The following is a 21,706-nucleotide window of genomic DNA, read 5'->3' as shown; positions in this document are numbered from 1 at the left end:
GATGAATCTGAGGTATTCGATTTCTTTTCTGAAGAATTTTCACGGAAAGAACTAGTAGCTACACTCACTGACATGGTCATAGAGTATAAAAAGCTATCAGAATCCTAGAATGAAATAAAATCCACCTTTGAAATGTCTCAACCGATTTTATCACAAACTCTAGAACCAAAAGTTTTTGGAAATAACAATGAAGAGGCCTCATCTGAGAATGAGATGCTCAAAGAAAAGATTCAAACTCTCTCTCCTGAAAACAAACGTTTAAATTATATTGTCAGTTCTTGGACAAGGTTTGGAGAAGCTGTCAAATATCATATTAGTCTGTTGAAACCTACTGGATGAAAATCCGGTCTAGGATTTGATATCGATGACTCAGACAAGTCCTACAAGAAGTTAAACTCAACAACTGACAAGCTTAAGTTAATAAGATTTGTCAAAGGAAGTTTAACTGATACCGGAACTGATCCAAACTATGAGGATCTAACTTTAAAGGATGAGATAACTTATGTTCCGCCGAATATTAGCTAGCTGAAAATTAAGTTAGAATCAGCCAGCAAGACTGACAAACTAAAATCTGAAAAGAAGTCAAGGAGTTTTAAAAGAAAATAATCCTATAAAGTTAAAGGATCAATGGCTAGCAGGAAGACGTCTACTAAGTCAAAATCATACGCACTTATTACAACAAAAAATAGAAAATCCATAAGAATAACTCAAATATGGATTCCCAAGGGACTGATTGATCAATGACCCAAGTGAATGCGGGTACCAAAAGTTGTAAATATTTTCTTGTGTAGGTGATACAGGAAAGTTGCAGGAAGAAAGATTGGAGCATAATCTTTTGAAGACATGCTCTAGAAGATCAACAGTGGCACACGCCACTTCCAAGGACTAAGTGTTTTTGTTTTTCTTAAAAATACTTTTGGGTCCTAAGGACCTCAAAAACTTTTGTTTATTCTTTTTGTACATGCATAAATTGAGGGAAATTTATTATATAAATATGTTCAATCAGATGCACGCAGACGAAAGCTTTAATCGGTCTATTAGACAAGGACGTCTAAAAGATATGCAAGTGCTTAGACACTCATCTATTTAAACAGTTTTTACTTCTAAGGTGAAATGTCTTGGTGTAAAACCTACGCGGTTAGACGTTGAAGTCTAATAGACGCTTAGACGTTTATAAGACTAGCGCTGATAGACGCTCACGTCTAACCAAACACACGTCTAATACGTGCTGTTTATGCGTAGTTAGATGTCTACGTCTAATAGACGTTCATACATCTATAAGACACACGTGATTAGACTCATGCGTCTAATGGACGGTTATTCCACCTAGATGCCAGAATGTAGAAACAAATGAAACGTCTAACTATGTATGCAATTAGACATTTCATCTTCAAACTAATTAAGGACAACTATCCTTTATGCGATGTCATCTTATTTTCTCGCTCAAACATTAAAATAAGTCATTTCCTAGTAATTTGAAGACGCGTGTCTCTCAAGGTTAAGGAAAATGACTGATATACCCTCTAAATTAATGATGACTACCTTTGGGGAAAGGTGTCTAACATTAAATTGGTGGACCCCTCTTTGTTAAATGTGACGGTTAGGCCATGTGTCTATTGGGATTCTATTTAAGGACATCGTGCATGCGCATGAAGTTTTTACGCTCACTAATTTCTTAAGAACCCTAGTTTTCTCTAACTTCTCTCTAAGAAATCGTGTTCATCTTCTTCTTCTTTTCTCAAATGGCTAACATGAAAACCATTACTCTTGGTCACAACACTCTACATGTAGATTTTGCTTTAGTTTACCCTCTTGATCAACATGATGTTGTTGATATGTTCCGTTCCTTGGAGTATTATAGTCTCGGAAAGTATCTTGGCAGTCCGTTCATATTCTACGAGAAGGAAGTTCGAGAGTTTTTCAAAACGGCAACCGTGGTCGGAGAATCTATTAAGGCGATTGTGAATGAAACACCTATCTCTTTTAATGAATCTGTCTATGCGGAGTTTCTTGAACTTCCATCAGAGGGTCATACTTTTAATCTTTCATTTCTAGTAGAAACTATCTCGGAGATGAAGATTGTTTTCTCAAACGACGGCTTTGAAATAAGGTTAAACGGGGAGAAGAAGGCTCTAAAGTCGCATTTCATTCTTTTGAACGACATCGTAGCGAAGGCCCTCCAAGGAAAAGCAGTCTCGTTCGATTCGTATAACTAGGATCGCTTCAACTACATGACGACCATTTCAAAAGGTATTCAAGTCAACTGGGCATTTACACTATTTTTTAATCTGTGTGAGTCAGTTTACTCTAAGAACAAGGAGAGTGTGGGCTTCTCAGCCCAACTCAACCAATTTCTGAAGCATTTGGGTGTTCCTATGGGCAATGGTGAGGCTATTAACTCGAGTCGCATATACACTAATTCTCCGTGAAGAGTGCTCTTGCGAGAATGAAGCTCTCAAAGGATTTGGTCTCTAGCTCTTCCAGCCAACAGACAGGTGGCCATTCGGTCACTCGATCTAAAAGATAGGCTGCTTCCGTGCTGTCTATAGGGGAAAAACGAACCAAATCTGTAATGGAATCTGCGGCTAGCACGAATAGCCAAAAGAGCTCTCTAAAGAAGGATTCTAGAGTAGTTGACTCCAGGGAAAGACAGTCTTCCTCACATTGCTGTCATTCCTATTTCGTCACTTTCTCCATCCCCCAGCCCGCTGAAGAAACCGACTAAGTCATCTGATCCTACTGTCGATCAGAAGAAGGCGTCCAAGGCGTCTAAGGCATCTAGTGCGTCTAAGGCGTCTAAGAAATCCTCTAAGGTAACCTCCTCCTCTCCTCTGGCTTCTGTGCCCATTTGTGATGTTCCTGTGATGGAACAAGCTGTAGGGCCAACCATTGAGCCAGTCAGTCCAATTATTGAAAATGTTGACAGGGTTTCTTCGTCTGTCCGTCCCGAAGTGTGATCAGTTGTTGAGGTTGCTAGTAATATGAAAACCACCACTGAAATAGAGCAGGTTATTGCTCCAACACCTGTTGTTGTTCTACTATCTGATTAGGGTTCTATTATGCCGAATGTCAAGCCTCCCGCTACTAAGATTGTTGAAAAACAATCTGCTGTTATAGGAAAGGGTGTTCTGTCTGCTCTTCCAGAAGGGGTGTTTTCGAAGCCTCAATCCCCTTTCGAAATTATGAGAGCAACAAGGGGTGCTTCAGGCATTGTCATCCGAGAACCTTTGCCAACTCCTAAACCAGCTGTGGTTTTGGGAAAGAGAAACGGGATTGCTTCAGAATCTCCGGAGAATATTTCTGAAGCTAGTTGTATAGTCAACCTTGTGATAGAGAAAGTGGAAATGAAGGCTAATGAGAAAATCAACATCTTTGACACTTGGGTGAACTACATATTAGAAACTCAATTTGATGAGATGTTCTCAGAGGGAGATCTTGAAAGAATGGAAGAATATAATAAAGACTGAGAAGAGAATCTTCAGATGGGCTAAGACTGATGTGGTTTCTGAAGTTCTAAATTGAAAGGAACTGGTGGTGGCCAACATCATGGGACATTCCTTCTTCCCATGATTGAAAAGAGAAAAGTCAACTTCAACTCGCTCGACATGAATGCTCGTGCAGAGAAAAATGCTTTGAAGATGTTGGATCTCATCATGAATAGTTATTGTACAACAATTCTTCAATAGACTCACGGTATAGAGTCTTCTGGGTTGAATTTATTTCATGATTCATTTAATGAAGACGAGCCAATGGAGATCTTTAATGTTGATCAATCTGGGTTAGAAGAAGATTAACATGATGTTTCCCATCTTGTTTAAATAGAAAACATCTCTTTTGAAGAGACGCGTCTCACCGCTCTGAAGACTGCTGAACAGACCCCTGTCTTGGGTCAAACTGAAACAGTTTTAGAAGAAGAAGAGGCTGTTGTTGAAGCTCTTCTATCTAATATTCAACAGAAGGAGACATCTGAGGTGATTCTTACTACCCCTATTGAAGAAGAACCTCCGATGGGAGAAGAAGAATCAGCAAAGATTACTGATAAGTCTCCTGATTCGGAAGCAAAGGGGGAACCTTTGAAGGAAGTTGATTTCGGGGAAATTCCCTCTACTGAGGGGGAATAAGATGATAAAGAAGATTCTTCTAAAGGTATTCCTCTAGAAGGTTGCTTCATCCCGGGCTCCCCTATTCCTCGATAATTCCCTATTAGGACAATGACAGACATTATTGACAAAGTTAATGAATTACCTCTGCATTCTGAAGATATTTCAGGAGGAATTCACCAAGTATGTGCTGATATTCTTAACGATGAAGACAAATCTAAGGATGCGTCCAAAGCCCCCTCTTCTCATTCCCAAGATAAAGAACCTGAGTGTTCTTTACAAGTTAATACGCATATAAGTCCAATTCGAACTGCTCCGGCTTACTCTCAAGTTGTGTCCTCAACTGCTCATTCTTCTGAAGAGGCGTTTCCTGGAGACGTAATCTTTTGTACAACAATGTTGGATGCAATAAATTTCATCAAACAAAATATGATGGACATGCAGTCCAGATTGGTCAATCTTAAAAAGGGCTTAGTGTCAAGCCAGAAAGAGATGTCTTCCTTCCTTGCCATTCAAAAAGAATTGGAGAAGACCATGCACAAAAACACGTACGAAGTCAACAGATACGTAGTTAGACGTGTCAGTCTAACAAATACGTAGTTAGACATGCAAGTCTAACAGATACGTAATTAGACGTGCAAGTCTAACCGATACGTAATTAGACGTGCCAGTCTAACAGATACGTAGTTAGACGTGCAAGTCAAACAGATACGTTAGACGTGCAAATCTAACAGATACGTAGTTAGACGTTACAGTCTAACAGATACATAGGTAGACGTGCAAGTCTAATAGATACGTAGTTAAATGTACAAGTATAACAGATACGTAGTTAGACGTTCCAGTCTAACATATACGTAGTTAGACGTGCAAGTCTAAAAGATACGTAGTTAGACGTGCCAGTCTAACAGATACGTAGTTAGACGTGCAAGTCTAACAGATACGTAGTTAGATGTATCAGTCTAACAAATACGTAGTTAGACGTGCAAGTCTAACATATACGTAGTTAGACGTGCAAGTCTAATAGATACATAGATAAACGTGCAAGTCTAATAGATACGTAGTTAGATGTGTCAGTCTAACTCCATTTGACATGGTAGTATAATAGGATGCGAAATTAGACGTTGCAGTCTAACTCCATTAGACTTGGTAGTGTAATGAAACTCGCTATTAGACATTGACGTCTAACTCTCTTAGACTTGGCAGTCTAATGGAGCACGTCTAATGCCTCGCTTCAGCAACCGTTTGAAGTTAACTTACGTTTACCCACGATCAACTAGTTGTACACTACTCCTGCTCCACCTTTCCTTGCAGTCTAGTACGCCAACTATTTGCATTAAATGAATGAACGCCACATACGCGAATATTTTCCCACTATTTGTTTAGTACAAGAAAATTCCAGAAGGATATTCGGCGCCCTATCGTTCGGTACAGCTATGAGAACAAAGTCTGCTGTACTCTTTTACTATGGGGGATTTCCAATGGATTCTTTCCACGTGTCCATGAAGAAGATTCGACCGTTGGTGTCCTTCTACTACAAATAGATGCACAAGGACAACTGTCGAATCACCGGTTACTCTGCTCATTTCTACAATCTTACAAGCTTACTCTTGCACTTACTAATATCTATCATCTTCCAAGTTCAAGAGAGACAGAATAAAAAACTGTCTAATTGAGTGAATATTGTTCTTAATATTGTAAGTTGAACAGAGAGTGTTCTGTTCAACAGAGTGTTTAGCTAGATCAGTAAACTGTATTTGATTCAAAAAAGTATATAGTGAAATCCTTCCGGTTGTTGAAAGAAAGGGTGACGTAGGAGACTTAACTCTAAACATCCATAAACAACTTATTGTGTTCTTTCCTTCTGTCTTTCATTTCTCATTGGTTCAAAGCTTCAAACCCAAACAAACAGTTCAGCACTTGAATCGTTTCAAGAGTTTGTGAAGGTTTGTGAAAATAGAAAATGATATTAATCCATAACAAGATTTATATTAATCCATTTATCAAAATTTTCTAACAATAGTCAGACCCCCATCTCTATTGGTTATACCGATCTTATCACCATGTGAACCTTGTTAGAATTCTATGAAACACCTCCTTCCCTACTTCGCAAGTATGAACATTCTTTTTCTCATTTATGCTATATGGATCATCCATACAATTTTGTACTTCATCCAACAAATCATTTTCAAAATTTTGAAGGGGATTGAATACTATTGGATCATTTGTCTTTGCTAGTTTTCCCGAAAGGTTGGTGTACGAGACATATATCTTCGGCTTCCTCATCCTCTTATTTCGCTAAATGTTATTTTAGGAGGAGTACTGTATACTTGGAAATCATCATCATCTTCTTTATTCTTCTTCTTCTTGTCAATCTCTTATCGCATAATTTGACTGAACCATTTCATCCTCTACCACACTCTCCTCATCCTCCACCTTCTCCTCCTCCTCATCCTTCACCTTCACATCCTCCACAATATTCTCATCCTCCACCCTCTTCTCCTCCTCATACTCCACCTTCACATCCTACATTATATTCTCATCCTCCACCTTCTCCTCCTCCTCATCCTCCACCTTTTTCTCCTCCTCCTCATCCACCTTCACATCCCCAGACTCTTCTCATCCTCCACATTCTTCTCCTCCTCATCCTCCACCTTCTTATTCTCCTAATCATCCACCTTAACATCCTTCTCCTCCCCTTCACCTTCCTTCACCTTCACCTCATCATTTTTCTCCATCTCCTCACATTCATTCGTCTTCATTTCCTATAAAATAGAACAACATTCTGGTCAGTCGTGAAACATGAAGTTTCTTAGCGAGACATGAAGTCCCTTAACGAGATGTGAAGTCCCTTAGCGAGATGTGAAGTCACTTAGCAAGACGTGAAGTCCCTTAGAGAGACGTGAAGTCCCTTCGTATCGCTAAGGGACGCCCTTGTTAGATTTCAATATCTAACCTCTTCATATTTCACCTCCTTCTTCTTCTCCTCCTTCATCTTATTCTTCTTATTCTTCTTCTCCTCCATATTATCTAATTTGGCTAATAATATGGCCATTTTTGGTTGGATTTGGCTAATAATTGTTTGGACATACTAATAACCAACTTTTTCATATAAGAATGGTGAGTATCTTGATTTTCTTTGATGGTGATTTTCATCTCTTTGAGGTCCTCCTTCAGCTCTGTTTTTCAGCTCTTTTATCTCCTCCTTCAGCTCATCACATTTACATCCAATAGAAAGTGTTAGAGTTGATGTAGGACTTGACGTCGCGGTGGGGGGACTAAGAATTTTGGCATTGGAAGGTTTGGAATAATGTTAGGAGGGGGGACTCACATCATAAGCAAACTTTCTCTTCAGGTTGGCTGCTTCTTTGAGAGTAGCTTCAGCCTTTCTCTTCCTGGTGGCAGGTTTGGGAGTAGGTTCTTCATCTTCATCTTCCCCTTTGAATATTTTCCCATTTGTAAATCCCTCAAATAAATCATCAACTGACTCGTCTATTTGTTCAAATTCCACCCCATTGTATAACCTCTTCTACATGGAGGACTCTTCCATCTTAGTCAGATCCGTAGTCTGAAGGGAGAACTTTATCTCATACAAGGTGTTCTTCCTGTTGGAATGATAGACTAACAACCTTGAGAATAAAGGCTCATTAAGCTCATTCCTTTTAATGAATTTAGGGACAAAGCTTTTGATGACCTCATATGTCCACACTTGTAATGCTAGTGCAAACCCATAAACGCTATAAGAAAAATGAGCATAAGGATCAATACTCAATTTCTTTTTGTTAAAATATAAGAATCTGAGACGTTTCATGTTCTTGTTCAGACCCTTCAGGGTGTCTCTAAAGGAGACATTCCCCATGGAAATCGGAGGAAAGTTTCCTTGTCTTCCACCATGTGGAGGATTTTTCCAAATACAATTCTCCTTGGGTCAAATGCAAATAGGTACTGGAAAATCAAGCATACCAGCCCCATATTCCATGCATCTTCCTTGTCAGTGCATGACATAAAACGAGACTCAAACTCGTTCTTTCGTACAGTCATATTCCCTTTCAAATATTTCATCAAGAGAGGTGGACAACCTTGGCGATCATCTTCTTCTTCGTTCACCACAGGAAATTTGTCGAAGTTTAAGCATGTAACCAATGCATACTCCTTCATACCAAATACAAGTACCTACCCATTGACCATGAATGTAATCTCCTTCGAGTTTGAGCTTACCCTCCTAAGCAACATATGATGGACTATTGTTCCCGAGAACTGCAAGCCCGGGGCTGTAAATAAATATATGAATTGTGTATTATAAACCCTCTCCAAAAGATTCATTGTATCGAACTTGTTAGTTATCTTCTTGAGGCAGAGTGCACTTTTCCAAGAAATCCTACCAGGGAACTTAGTAACGGTAATTTCTACCATCTTCAAAAGAACAACAACAAAAATATAAGAATAAATACAAATACCATCGCGAAACCCTAAACCCATAGCGAGGGAAGGCCCATTGAGAATCCGTGAACATAAAACCTTAACATTAGACGAGCAAAAACTAAAAACCTTAACATGAGAAGGTTTAAACCAAAAACCAGAAACATAAGACGAGCAAAAATAAAAAAACCTTAACATAAGTCAGTTTAAACCAAAAACTAAACAAACCTGATTAACGACGGACGAGAAGACAAGCAAGAAGAATTGTCGAGGCAGGGAGCAGTTAAGTTAAGTAGAGGCTAAAGAGAGAAGAGGTCTTCGCGACGGAGTGAAAAAATGAAATATTCATCGCGCGCAAAAAAGAATTATAAATAGAGTATAGCGCGTGCAGAAACACGCGCCTCTTCGACATCCTTAGAGAAACATGAAGTCCCTTAGCGAAACGTGAAGTCACATAGCGAAACGTGAAGTCCTTAGCAAAACATTAAGTCCTTAGCAAAACATTAAGTCCTTAACATAACGTGAAGTCCTTAGAGAAACATTAAGTATAATTTTTTGATTATTTATAGGTAATCTATCTTGTTTGACAAGGTATCAACAACAAAGTCATGGGTTTAAAGAGAATTTGTGTTAGAAAAATAAATCTTATTAATCTTACATGGAAACATTTAGATTCTTCAGAAAAAGCCTTTGAAGAAGCGATCATTGAGCTTAAGGTAAGAGAAGATGGTTTGAAATCGATTTGTAAGTCCATCTTATAAATCGATTTCAAACCATCTTCTCTCACTTAAAGCTCAATGATCGCTTTTTCAAAGACATTTTCTAAAGAATCTAAATGTTTCCATGCAAAGATTATTAAGGTTTATTTTGCTAAGACGAATTCTTTTCAAAACTATGAGTGATGTTGATACATTCCCAAATGAAGTCACGATTAACTATAAAAAATAAAAAATATTGACCCTTAACGAAACGTGAAGTCCTTCGCGAAACGTGAAGCGAAACGTGAATCTTCCCTGAAACGAAATCCATCATGACCATGAATCTTCCCTAAAATGGAGCAGATTATCTGAAAATATCTTCATTGAAAGATGAACAACCAATATGAAAACCAATATGAACAATAAGATGAACAAAATATGAATCAATATGAACAATAAGAACAACCTCGTGGTTTAGGGTTTGAAGATGAAGATAATGGAAATAAGAACATAAATCAATCCGTATGACGATAAATAAGATAAACACATGATATTAGAACGGGTTTTGGTATCGATCTGTATGATATTAAGGTTCCGCCACCGTCGTCGTCACCGTCTAAGAGAGAACGAGGAGTAGAGAGAGAAGAGAGAGAAAGGAAAATAACTAAACGAAAAAAATTGAGTATTTATATAAAGAACTTTTCCACTTCGCGTTTTGCGAAGACCCTTCGCGTTACGCGATGAGGGTATTTTTGTCAAAAATAAATAAAGTGGTCACCATGGCAATAAAAATAATGCGGTGACCACGGATGCAAATAAGGGCATCTTTATGGTCATTTCGTCAAATTTTCCCCATAATTGAAATTCCAAATATTTAGTTATTATTGAGAAGATGCAATGTTTACTGATTAACCCTTATGATGCAATGTTTACTCATTTATATATTGAATATGTAAAGCATAATCACAGGGGTAAACATAAGTAAAGAGAAACAATCCATTATTTAGGAGTTAGGACGAATATTTATTTTTTTGTTTTTGTTGATGTTTTTCCTAAATTTTGTGGATTTAATAAGTGAGAATAGAAAGGTTATCTATACTTATTTGGCAAAGAGAAAGGGTGCACCGTTGTATACTTGTTATGGTTAATGTAAGAGAATTAGATTGATAGAGTGGGCCTGGATTAATATTTGTTATTTGGTACTATATATTGAGCCAAGCAAACTGAGATATTTTTTCTTTCAAATAGAACTTAATTTTCATTTATATCAAAATTAAGAGTTTCGTCACAGAGTACAGAAAGTTAGCAGAATCCCTAAATGAAACAAAATCGTCACCCAAAGAGTCTCAACTAGTTTTACCTCAAATTTCTGAATCAAATACTCTATAATTCTAGCAGCGTTCAGCAAATTCTTTTCTGGCAGTTCTTCCGTTGTCCTTCGGAATCTTTAAATAAGGAGCAAGTACCAACAGACGAATCTTTCATAATGACACGTGGCGAGCTTCCATTGGAACGCCTCCATAGTACACAACAGACTCTGAGCACTAGGATCGTGGCCGTACCAATCTGGTAGTGCACCAAATATTCTTCTAGGATATTTCTGCAAAAACGAGTAGTGGGAAGAATATTTGCTTACGTGGCATTAATCAATTGGTTGCAACTGACTGTCGTACTAATCTTTACTGGAAAGTGGAGCAGGAGTAGCGTACAACTAGTTGATCGTGGGTAGACGTGTGCTAGCTTCAAGCAACTGATTAAGCATAGCATTAGACATATTTCACTTAGACGACCTCGTCTAATGAAATTAGACGCCCCCGTCTAATAGCAGGATCCATTAGACTACCTGGTTTAATGGGATTAGACAACACGTCTAATAACACATCTCTTCAGACTAATCTGAAGGAGTTAGACTGCACATCTAACTTCCATTAGTTAGACTGCACGTCTAACTATACATCCCTTCAGACTAATCTGAAGGAGTTAGACTGCACGTCTAACTCTCATCTATTAGACTGCACGTCTAACTACGTCTGTTAGACTGCACATCTAACTCCGTGTGTTAGACTGCACGTCTAACTATGTCTATTAGACTGCACGTCTAACTTAGTCTGTTAGACTACACGTCTAACTACGTCTGTTAGACTGCACGTCTAACTCCGTGTGTTAGATTGCACGTCTAACTATGTCTGTTAGACTGCACGTCTAACTCCGTGTGTTAGACTGCACGTCTAACCACGTCTGTTAGACTGTACGTCTATCTCCGTGTGTTAGACTACACGTTTAACTCCGTCTATTAAACTACACGTCTAACTCTGTGTGTTAGACTACACGTCTAACTTCGTGTGTTAGACTGCACATCTAATTCCGTCTGTTAGACTGCACGTCTAACTACGTCTGTTAGACTACACGTCTAACTCCGTGTATTAGACTACACGTCTAACTCAATGTATCTAATGCCCAATCAGTCTAATAAACCTCATTAAGACTTAGTCTAATATAAACTGTTTTCGATACACCTGCACTAAAAACGATTAGATGGCATAAATTGAGTTTTATATACATTCATTATCAAAATTTGAATTGTCAAACTACTTTGACACTTAGTCAAAATAATATGACCCAACAATTTCCCCATTTTTGATGATGTTGTTAAACTTTGCATAGGTAACAAATTAAACACCCATCATATAAGATAAAGAGTTAAACTTGTTCATCTATTTTACACAAACACTTTCCAAAACCAATATTCAGAAACAGAATTCAAGAAATAGAGTTCATAAACTAACAGGGGAGGAGAAAGGAGATTATAGTTCTTCCCTTTTTATGAGAGGGTCAATCGGGAAACGAGATCCTTCATAGCTCATCCCTTCACCAATCAAAAGATTTTGAAATGGAGGAAGAGGGTGACCGCCACGACCAGTTCCATCACTTCTGCCACCACGAGCGGCTCCATCACTTTGGCCACTATGAGTGCCGCCAATGCTTCTGCCACTGCGATCACTACTGCGACCTCCACCTCTTTTAATCGGTCTGTCGCCATCATCACTAGTTTGCTTTCGCTTGGATCTGATGCCGTTTGAAACACCATCACCTCTTCTATCTCTATTGCCTTCACCTTGAGAAATAAGATTCTTTTCTTTCTCAACAACCACTTTGGCGTCTTCTTCGGCCTGAAACTTCCTTGCAATAGAATCAACATACTCTAATCTTTCAACATCTTTTCTTCTCATGTTGCCTTGAACTTCAACCATCTGATCTCGAATTAAGCATATTCCATCCATAACCTCACGTTGAAGATCAACATTGATTGCTCTTTCAATATCATGCAACTCGGATTGTCGTTTGAAGAGGTTCTTTTCAAATTTGGAATATGTCTTGTTGACCATATGAACTTCATACGTGTTCTTCTTTAGAGTCAGCTCCATTTCTTTGTGGAATTTAAGAAGATCAGCGAATTCCTTCTTGTCCTCTTTCCGAGTCTTCATGATTTTCACCATATTAGAATTCATTTCTGCCACATTCTTCTGAAGAGTTGCCATCAAAGCAGTCATGGACTTCATGAGCTTTGTACTTTCAGTCGAAGATCCTTCATTGGATGATATTTCTTGCGAATATGCTTGAACGGTCTAGATAGGACTGATTTGGGTATGAACTTGCATGGACTGCTCGGGTTCATTCTTCTCTAATTCACTCTCAGATTTTTCTTCTTCTTCTTCTTCCAAAACATTTTCACATGCCTTGTGAACTATATCGGATAGTTTTCCTAAATCATGAAACGGATTTAGAATATTTTCATGAATATTTGCAGCATTGATACTAGGAAATGGTGGAGGCTTTGAAGATCTATCTTTAAATTGTTCCCCCTCAGATGAGGAGCTCTTCTTCGATTCTTCGTTTCTTGAGGGTTCCCCCTTAGATCTGGCAACATCAGGCTGACTAACTTCAGCCCCTTTTTCTTGTGATGCCTCTGTTTCAAGAACAGAGGATTTCAACACTTCTTCTTCTTTACGGGAAATAGGAACTTGAACTGGCTCTTCAATCAATTCCTTTTCTTGACCAACAAGAGCTTGAATCGTCTCTTCAATTCTTTTTCTTCGATAGACGAATTTGTTTGAATGGGTTCCACAACTTTCTCCATTACAGGTTGAGCCATTAGACGTTTTTCTTCTGCTGAAAAACTTCCCATTTCAATCAAAAGAGTAGTAGCTTGCTCATTTTCTTCAACATTGCAATCATCTGACAGGTCCATGATCTCATCTTCATCTGAAGAGCTTTCAAAAGGACTAGCTCCTGAGCAATTTGCTCCATGAACATAACGGGTAACAACCAAAATGTAATCCTCCATGATCTCGTCCAGCCTTTTCAAGGCTTTTTCTTCAATTTTAGCACTCTTCTCTAGAGGGTTGAAATTGGCTCTTTTGGCCTGTAAAATTGGAAAGAGAGCTCTTCCTCTCAGGTTTGCTTCAACTAGCTCTTTTCTCTTAAGAGCTTCATACACCTCCGAAGTCTTGGCCCATTTCAAGACTCTATTCTCATTTTTGACGAGCTTTAACTAGTGACTGGTTATGCCTTTGCCTTTGATGACTCTGGTGTACTTGATAGACATTCTATTCAGAACCCAAGTATCGAAGATCTCTATCTTTTCAGCAGCAGTTGCCTTGTCCTGATTCATCATAAGGTCAACAATACACGTTGCCTCAGAAACTTCCTCATCATGATCAATAACAACATCCTTCCCTTTTCCAATCACTTCGATGGGCTTTGGAGAGGGTCTTGGTTCCCCAAAAACGATTCCAGTGGAGTGTCTTGTGGAATGCATGATTTCATGGGCAGATAGGGGTTTGACGAAGAGTTATGGCGTAGGTTCGGCGAGAACTATCTTGACAGTCACCAAAGACTCTGTTGGGACAATATTTGGAACGTGAGGCATTTCTATTAACATAGAAGTAGCCTTCTCAGATTCACCACCAGCAGCAGAGGTAAGAGCTGCACCTTTCTCTGGTTCAACAGACTTTGTAGCACTCGCTGCTACAAGATCAGGTTGACAAACAGGAGATAAAACCCTATCAAAATTCTCAGAATTTGGACCAACTGGCTCAACAGTCGGCCCAGCAGCAGATTCCTCAATAGGAATAAAATCAGACTTATCTTGTTCCATTTCAGGAACATTGAATTTGGGCACTTCGGCCAGGAATTGGGGAGAGGTTACCTTCGATGACGCTTTCACCGATTTAGACGCGTGGAGCGCCTTTGATTTTTCTCCTCTCGAAATAGAGGATCTGGATGATTTTCGCAACTGACTCGCAACTAGAGACAGGGGAGACATGGGAATGGTGGCAAGTTAGACTGGACCTTGCCTGACACTGAAATCAACTATTCCAGAATCCTTCTTCGAGGAGCTCTTAAGGATGGTAGAACTAGCCTCAGACTATTTGACAGTTTTGGATCGTTTGGCTCCTATAGAGAAGACAAAAGTCGCTAGTTGTTTGGACCGAGTAACAAACCTTCCTATTGTCTGTTGGCTTGAATCTCCCGAGAGCAACTCTTTATTGTTCTTCATTCTGACGAGAGTGTTAGCAACTGTGAAGACAATATACACCCTGGTCGACTTGATCGGTTCTGAATCCTCCATCGGGACCTCCAAATGTTCCAACAATCGACTAAGTTGAGCAACAAAGTTTATGCTCTCCTTGTTCTCCTGATTGATTGCAAAACAGAGATTCTGGAACAACGTTGAGGCCCAGTTGACCTGAATCCCTTTTGAAATGACAGACATGTAATCAAATCGATCTTGACTATATAAATGGAAGGACCCCTCCTTCCCTTGAAGAGCTTTAGCCACAACGTCATTTAACAAAATAAATTGTGGTTTGAGAGCCTTCTTGCTCCCGTTGAGTCGAATCGCCGAACCGTCGGCTGAGAATACTTTCTCCATTTCTTTTGTCACCTCCGATGGTAGATGCAGGTTGAAAGTATGCCCTTCTGATGGAAGTTCAAGGAACTCCGCATAGACTGCTTCGTTGAAGGAGATTTCGGTACCATTCACAGTTGCCACAATAGATTCGCCCACCATTGTTGCCGATTTGAAGAACTCCCTTACTTCTTTTTTATAGAAGATGAACGACCCTCCAAGATATTTTACCAGACCGGAATATTCAAGGGATCTGAACATTTCGACCACATCTTTCTAATCAAACGTGTAAACGGAAGGAAAATCAACCTGCAGAGTACAATGACCAAGCGTGATTCTCTTGTTTCCCATTTTTTCAGAAGAAAACGAACAGACACACAGAGAACAAAGATTTTGAGAGAGATGATCAAAGAAATATAGGGTTCTTAGAAAGCTTGAGTGAGAAAAAGTTTTTAATCTCATGCAAAACTGTCCTTAGACTACACGTCTAACTCTCATCTATCAGACTGCACGTCTAACTACGTCTGTTAGACTGCACGTCTAACTCCGTGTGTTAGACTGCACGTCTAACTACGTCTGTTAGACTTCACGTCTAACTTCGTCTGTTATACTATACGTCTAACTACGTTTGTTAGACTGCACGTCTAACTCTGTGTGTTAGACTGCACGTCTAACTACGTTTGTTAGACTGCACGTCTAACTCTGTGTGTTAGACTGCACGTCTAACTACGTCTGTTAGACTGCACGTCTAACTCCGTGTGTTAGATTGTACGTCTAACTCCGTCTGTTAGACTGCCCGTCTAACTCCGTCTATTAGACTGCACGTCTAACTCCGTCTGTTAGACTGCACGTCTAACTACGTCTATTAAACTGCACGTCTAACTTTGTGTGTTAGACTACACATCTAACTCCGTCTGTTAGACTGCACGTCTAACTCCGTGTGTTAGACTGCACGTCTAACTACGTCTGTTAGACTGCACGTCTAACTCCGTGTGTTAGACTGCATGTCTAACTACGTCTGTTAGACTGCACATCTAACTCTGTGTGTTAGACTATACGTCTAACTACGTCTATTAGACTGCACGTCTAACTCCGTGTGTTAGACTGCACGTCTAACTCAATGTATCTAATGCCCAATCAGTCCAATGAACCTCATTAATACTTAGTCTAATATAACATGTTTTCGATACACCTGCACCAAAAACGATTAGATGGCATAGATTGAGTTTTATATACATTCATCATCAAAATTCCAATTGTCAAACTACTTTGACACTTAGTCAAAATAATTTGATCCAACATAAGAGAATTAGATTGATAGTGGGCTTGGGTTAATATTTGTTATTTGGTACTATATATTGAGCCAAGCAAACTGAGATATTTTTCTTTCAAATAGAACTTAATTTTCATTAATACAAAATTAAGAGTTCCCCATGACAATACAAAGAAGTTTTGAGCAAGTTTGATCATAATATAAAGAATTAACTAATTATCCTTTGAAACCAAAGTTAGGCATATGATCAACTTAATGAATGTTCAAAACATTTTTTCTTATTCATGCATCATCAACTATTATCATTACTTCAACATGAGGTGGAAGTAGAGTTCTCAAATTTAAATATTGACACGAGATAAGGTTCCCCAAATGGTCTCGAGCCAAGCAACAAAAGTTTTCTAAGAGGTCCGATTAATGAAGACATTGCAATTGAATTTTATCCATGTCTGTAAGACGTTTCCATCTTGATAAAACTCGATTGTTAAGGTTAAAATTTATGCCCAAAGACGAGGTATGAGAGTCACTTTTTCTCGTCGATTTTTTTGGTTGATCCACCCACCAATTAATTGTGTTGGTTTCGTTAATGAATCTCTATTCCATTCTCCATCTCTAAATGATCCAACCACATTTATTTTTTGAGGCATAATCCAATTGATAAAATATAGCCAATTGAAATCTGAATTACTTGTTTTGAAATGAAGAATAAAGAAAGCATTCTCAACATCACATTATTTGTTTTTCAAGTTCATAGCCCTTTTGTTATGACCCGATTTTATTATAGGATACATTTCTATTTAAAAGAATTGGGAATGAAAAAATCAAAAGAATTCAATAATCGGCTAACACGTGAAATCACATAAAACAAAGAGATTAGGAAAAAGACAAACCCAAAGTGAATCTTTATTCAGTTAATAGATATAAAGATGTTGAATTATCTCTTCATCTTGAATTAGATACAATCTTTACATGTTACTTTATTTAAACTCAACATGCTGAGTGTTGTTAGTCTTTACTTTTTATCACACTTAATGTCCTTTAAATACTCGGGTTTCTCATTTAAATTACAACTCATTATCTAAATAATATTTTTCCTCTCTCTAAGTTTCCATCTTAAAGAAACCAATTCACAATTTTCCGCTGCCTCCTCCAATGGTGTAAATAGTCATTGGAGGAGAACTCAAATAATTATATTATCTCATATTTTCCAAAATCATTTATCACAAATCCTATAATGTTTTTGAGCTCTTTCTTGACAGTTTTGTCATTTCAAAAACTGTAGTTTATATGTCGATCGATCTGTCCATGTTTGTGTCTCGACGGATTTTCCCAGACTTAATCTGTCCAAACATTATCACAGTCCAACTACATGGTATAGTCTTCCTAATAGGGATCTTCTTACTAGGTATTGTAATGGGGCGGTTCGGGGTGGGGAATGCATTTATCATCCTCGCCCCGTTCGGTTTTTTTTCGGTTTCGGGGAATCCCTCGGGGCACCGTTAATATATATTTTTTTAAAAATAAATAAAAATTATTTAATAAAATTTTATAAATGAATTTTTTAATATAATATATATTATAATATATTAAAATTTTATATTATTATAAAGAAATAACCTTACCACTCTTATAAAATATAATGAATAAATAAATATATTGGTGATTTAATATATTTAATTAAATTTATGGTGTTCAGGGCAGAATCGAGGTGAAATTGGGGCGGGAGACACAAATACCATCCTCGCCCCATTCCCGTTCGGTTTCGGGGAAAAACCGTTCCAAACGGGGCAATTCAGTTTGGTTTTCGCGGGGCGGTTTCAAATTGTCATCCTTACTGCCTACAAAAAAATCAATTCAGCGATACTCTGGCGATTCAAACTTCACTCGCTGTCATCAACATCCCGCACACTTCGGTGATTCAAACGTCACTCGATGTCATCAACATCTAGCAATACTCTAGCGATTTAAACGTCACTCGATGTCATCAACATTCAGCGATTCAAACGTCACTCGCTGTCATCAACATCCTGCACACTCTGGTGATTCAAACGTCACTTGATGTCATCAACATCCAACGATACTCTAGTGATTCAAACGTCACTCGATGTCATCAACATCTAGCGATTCAAACATCACTCGTTGTCATCAACATCCAGCGATAATTCGACTATTCAAACATCACTCGTTGTCATCAACATTCAGCGACACTTAGACAATTCAAATCGTCACTCGATGTCATCAACATCTCATCCCCTCAACAACATCCTGTCCACTCTCATAGCTACCCAATATTTTTTCCTATTAGGTGGCTAACATTTTCATCAAATCTCTTCTCAAGTCGATTCGAGAAAGTATGTACCAAGTTAGGCAATCTCAACATCTATTACCCAACTTGAGAGGGAGTGTTGAATTATCTCTTCATCTTGGATTAGTTACAATTTTATTTGCACTCAACATGTTGCTTTGTTTACAATCAACATGTTAAGTGTTGTCAATCTTTACCTTTTATCACACTTAATATCATTTAAATATCCGGGTTTCTCATGTAAACTACAACTCATTATCTAAATAATATTTTTCCTCTCTAAATTTCTAAATATGGTTATTAAAAGAGTTATTTATATTATAATTCATAACAACTATTTTAAAATGTGTATTTAATTGCTCTTTATAAAACTATGAAACTTAAAATGCATCTATTTATATTTATCTTCATTTTATTATCATGTCACGTTGTTGTCTAAATGAAAAAAGAAAGCCTTATGCATTCGGGAAATTTGACGAAATGACCCCAAAGATGGGCAAATTTGACCTGATGGTCACCCATAAATTTAATTATGTTCGTGGTCTTTTATTATTTTTGACGAACTTGCCCTTTTCGCGAAACGTTAAGGGACTTAGTGTTTCGCGAAGTGGATTAAGGTTTAGTATAAATACTCTAATTTTTCAATTTCTTTCTTTTCCTTTCTCTCTCTTCTCTTGTTCTCTCTTTTGATGGTGGTTACGGCGACGGCGACGAAGGCGGCGGCTACGGTGGCGGTGCTGCGGTCACTTCATACATATTTACATTATTTACCAATTATCTTTATTTCAAACCCTAACCTAAATCGATTTATGTTTTTATTTACATGATCTTTAAAAACCCTAACCCTAAACCTATTTTGCATGCAGGTGAAGGATTCTAAGGATTTGAAGGTCGAAGAAGAGGTTCATTTCAAACCTTTAACCTAATTCGAGTTATGTTCATGTTTCCATTATCTTCATTTCAAACCCTTCTATTTAAACTGTTCTTATTTGGTTCATATTGGTTCATATATGTCGATGATGATATTTGCAGATAATCTCGGATCATATGGGTTTCTATTTTAGGGAAGATTCGCTAAGGACTTACCGTTTCGCTAAGTGCTTACTGTTTCGTTAAATGCTTACCGTTTCGCTAAGTATCTCACATTTCGTTAAGTGTCAAGATTTTTTGTTATTTATAGTTAATCATGAACTTCATTTGACAAGGTATCTATATCACTCATGGTTATGAAGAGAAGTTGTGTTAGAAAAACAAACCTTATCTTTTTACATTAATGGAAACATTTATATTCTTCAGAAAAGACCTTTGAAAAAGCCGGCATTGAGCTCCATGTAAGAGAATATGGTTTCACATCTATTTCGTTAGTAATTAAGTTAATGAATTGAATTTTGAAACCATTTTCTCTTACCTGGAGCTCGTTGACGGCTTCTTCAAAGGCCTTTTTTTAAGAATCTAAATGTTTCCATATAAAATTATAAGATTTATTTTGCTAACACAGCTTCTCTTTAAAATCATGACTTTGTTGTTGATACCTTGTCAAACGAGATAGATTACCTATGAAACCAATAAAATTTTTTGTACTTACCGTTTCGCTAAGAACTTACCGTTTCGCTAAGTACTTCGAGCTCCAGGTAAGAGAAGATTGTTTGAATTCGATTTCGTTCGTTATTAACCAAAATATGCTTAATGACTAACGAAATCGAATTCAAACCATCTTCTCTTACCTGGAGCTCAATCAAATGCTTGAAGCATGACTTCGCGACTCGCTAAGTACCTAGCGATTCGCTAATTACCTCGTGATTCGCTAAGTACCTCGCGATTCGCTAAGTACCTCGTGATTCGCTAAGTACTCGCGATTCGCTAAGTACCTAGTGATTCGCTAAGTACCTCGCGAGTCTCTAAGTGATCACCGACTCGCTAAGGAAGTCGAAGAGGCGCGCGTATGCACACGCGCTATACCTTATATTTAAAAAAATCCATTTCAGCATCTTAACATTTCATTTCTTTTATCCCGCGCGACTCATCTCTCTAACCCCCTCTTCACTGAACTGCTCCCTACCAAGGCCGATCATTTATGTCCGTCTTCTCGGTTCTTTCTTCTCGTTCGTCATTATTAAACAGGTTCTTTCTTCTCCCTGCCAAGGCCAATCATTTTTTGGTTTTTTTTTTGAGTTTTGGTTTTTGCATGTAAAGTTTTAGGGTTTCTGCATGTTAAGTTTTAGAGTTTTTGCTTGTCTGTTTCTGGTTTTTTGTTTATTAGTTTATGGTTTTTCCTCGTCTTATGTTCAGTTTAATGTTCTCAATGGTTTTGCTATTAGGGTTTCGCTAAGTACCTCGTGATTCGCTAAGTACCTAGCGATTCACTAAGTACCTCGCGATTCTCTAAGTACCTAGCAATTCGCTAAGTACTTATGGTTTGTGATGGTTTATGTATTTGTTCTTACATTTTTGATGTTGTTCCTTTTGTAGATGGTAGAAACCACAATTACTGAGTTTCTTGGTCAGAATTTTTGGAAAAGTTCCATCTGCTTGAAGAAGATTGTTAAGAAGTTCGAGGATATGGATCTTTTGGAGAGGGTTTACAATACCCAGTTCAGATCATTATTCACAGCCCTAGTCTTGCAGTTCTTATGAACAATAGTACATCATATGTTGATGAGGAGGGTAAGCTCAAACTCCAAGGAGATAACTTTCATGGTGAATGAGCATGAACTTATATTTGGTATAAAGGAGTATGCGTTGGTTACAGGCCTATACTTCGGCAGTTTTCCTGAGTTGAACGAAGAAGAATTCCGATGTTGTCCACCTCTCTCGGTGAAATATTTCAAAGGGAAAAATATTGTGCGAATGAGCGAGTTGGAGAATGCTTTTTTGAAATGCAAAGACAAGGGCATTCAAGATGGGGTTGCTATGCCTGATTTACCAGTACCTATTTACATTTGACCCAAGGAGGGTGATATTTCCAAAAATACTCCACATGGTGGAAGACGAGGAAAGTTTCCT

The sequence above is a fragment of the Impatiens glandulifera genome, chromosome 1 (genome assembly GCF_907164915.1).
Source record: "Impatiens glandulifera chromosome 1, dImpGla2.1, whole genome shotgun sequence".
Lineage (NCBI taxonomy): Eukaryota > Viridiplantae > Streptophyta > Magnoliopsida > Ericales > Balsaminaceae > Impatiens > Impatiens glandulifera.
This window is presented reverse-complemented; position numbering follows the sequence as displayed.